Here is a 2,680-nt window from a genome sequence, read left to right as displayed (position 1 = left end):
CTTCTTATGGTTCAACTTCAGGAGTCTCAACTTCAAGAATTTCAGCTTCTGGCTCAACTTCAGGAGTTTCAACTGTATTTTACTCCAAAGTTGATGAGCTTGGCTCAGAAAGAATGCCAATCTCAACCTCCACCTGCTTCTGTGTACTCTTTCCTTTATCTGCATTACAAGAACTAAAAGACTCTTTTCTAGAATGTAACATAGAGGATTCATCAAAGGTTACGTCTCTGCTAATTATAAATTTTAGTGTCGTGGGATCAGGATACCATAGTCGTATCATTTTACCCCAGATGCATACCTAAGGAAAATGCACTTTTTAGCCCTTGGCTCTAATTTTCCATCATTTACATGAATGTATGCAGGGAAACTAAATATCTTTAAATCAGAATAATTAGCTGGAGTACCTGACCATATTTTCTCTGGAGTCTTAAAGTTCAAAGGTGCAGAAGGAGCTCGGTTGACAATATAACAAGCTGTAGAGATAGCTTCTCCCCAAAAGGCATTTGTCAACCCAGCATTTGAAATCATGCAACGAGTCCTTTCCAAAAGAGTTCTATTCATCCTTTCTTCCACACCATTTTGCTGAGGTATCATTCTCAAAATACGATGTCGAGCAATTCCTTCATTCTTACAAAATTCGTTGAATCCATCATTACAAAATTCCAAGCCATTATCTGTTCTAAGCCGCTTAACCTGTTTTCCTGTTTGCTTTTCAATCAAAACTTTCCATTGTTTGAAATTTAAGAAAATATCACTTTTATTTTTCAGGAAATAAACCCAAACTTTCCTTGAATAATCATTAATGAAAGTTAATATATACCTGGCACCAACTTTTGATGGGGTACATGAAGGACCCCCAAGATCTGAATGAATGTAATCCAAAGTACCTTTTGTTCTATGAATCGCTGGAGATTTGAAGCTGACTCTTTTCTGTTTCCCGAACATACAATCTTCACAGAACTCCATATTTCCGGTACTTTGGCCACATAAGAGACCTCTTTTGTTGAGGATGGAAAGTCCTTTTTCACTCATATGCCCCAATCGCATATGCCACAATTTGGTGATGTCAGAATCTGATATATCTGATATTGAAACTGCAGTAGCACATATAACAGTAGATCCCAAAAGAGTATACAACGTACCAGATCTGCGTGCTTTCATGATCACAAGAGCACCATGAGAAACTTTCAGAGCTCCACCTTCACCTGTGTACTTGCACCCAAGAGATTCTAGAGTGCCCAAAGAGATGAGATTTTTCTTCAAGTCAGGAACATGTCTAACATCGGTGAGAGTTCTCACCACACCATCGTGCATTTTTATTCGGATTGTACCTTTTCCAATAACTTTGCAGGCAACATTGTTGCCCATCAAGACAACTCCACCTCTAATAGATTCATATGTGGTAAATAATTCCCGATTGGGACACATATGATAAGAACAACCTGAATCTAAAATCCACTCATTGTTAGATTTGAAACTATTATTAGTTGCAAAAAAAATAGTTTCCTCAGTCTCTTCATTGCTTCGGCAGTGTCAGTATTTTTGTGCTCATTTTTCTTTTTTGTATGCTTTTCTTTATTTTTCAATTTAAAGCATTCAGAAATAATGTGACCTTTGTTATGACAATATTTGCACATGACATTTCTGAATCTGGATTTTGACCTTGATTTAGGTTTCTCACTACTTGAATCTTTCTTATTGGATCTACCTCTTATGAATAAGCCTTCCCCTTGGTTTCCACTAGTTTCCCCTGTAATATCTCTATACATGTAATATGGCCATTCTTTTGGGATCCAAATTTTCATGACATTTTCCATGACATAATATCCATTATAACAAATTTGTGGATCATGACATTTGCCATGACATAATATCCACTGTTAGGCCAAGGATTTCTTGCTATAAATAGAGGAGTTTCTCCTCATTTGTAAACACACCAATTCAAGAGCTTTTCATTTAATATCGCTATCCAGAGCTCAAAAAATTGCTATGAAAAGAAGCCAAATTAATGGCCATATTACATGTACTAATGTCACTTATAAGATAATTACATGTAAATTTCTATGAATATTAATGAGATGAAAGCTAACCTCTGTTTTCCCTTGGTCCATCTCCTTGAGCACTTGTTCAATTATTTTCTCTTGTTTTTCACGTTCTCTACATGTAGAGCATAGTAGATTCTCCTTCCTTTCACTTAGCAATTTGTTTCCCAAGCGGAGCATTTCATTTTCGAGTTTAAGTGCCTTGATTTCATTCCTCCTTTCGCTAAAAATTGAAAGCACCATAAAAACTTATTGAAGACTGTAAAATATATAACAAGAAAAGAAGAAAAAGAAAAATGAAATGGAAAAGAAACTCACTTTGAACTAGAACCCCGTTGTCGAGAAGCCATTGATTTAGACACTAAATCAAATTAAGAATAAAGTAGCTTTTTCTTCAGTTTGCTATGTGACTTGCCTCTTGCAAGAGAAGAAAGTCCTTTAAATAGATTGTCTTCATAATGTTGTTATCAAATGTAAGATTCAAAATTCATATTATTGTAATAGGAAATTTATGAATCTTGAAAATTTAGCACATCTTGAGAAAATGGTAAGAAAGTGATTTTGTTGCTCAATTTTATGAGAATAATTGAGAGTAACCTAGGAAGGCATAGATTGAGTTTCTAGATCTTGAAATATAG

The 2,680-nt window shown here is 35.1% G+C and overlaps 1 long non-coding RNA gene across 1 annotated transcript; it reads right to left on the bottom strand.

The window, feature by feature from the left end:
* Positions 1-2,188: 2,188 nt before the first annotated feature.
* LOC117281215 (uncharacterized) lies at positions 2,189-2,393 on the bottom strand. Its single transcript, XR_004511835.2, has 2 exons — positions 2,361-2,393; positions 2,189-2,265 (listed from the first exon to the last, which is right to left on the bottom strand). It is a non-coding gene; the product is annotated as an uncharacterized lncRNA (long non-coding RNA).
* Positions 2,394-2,680: the final 287 nt, after the last annotated feature.

This window comes from Nicotiana tomentosiformis, chromosome 10 (genome assembly GCF_000390325.3).
Source record: "Nicotiana tomentosiformis chromosome 10, ASM39032v3, whole genome shotgun sequence".
NCBI lineage: Eukaryota > Viridiplantae > Streptophyta > Magnoliopsida > Solanales > Solanaceae > Nicotiana > Nicotiana tomentosiformis.
This window is presented reverse-complemented; position numbering and strand designations above follow the sequence as displayed.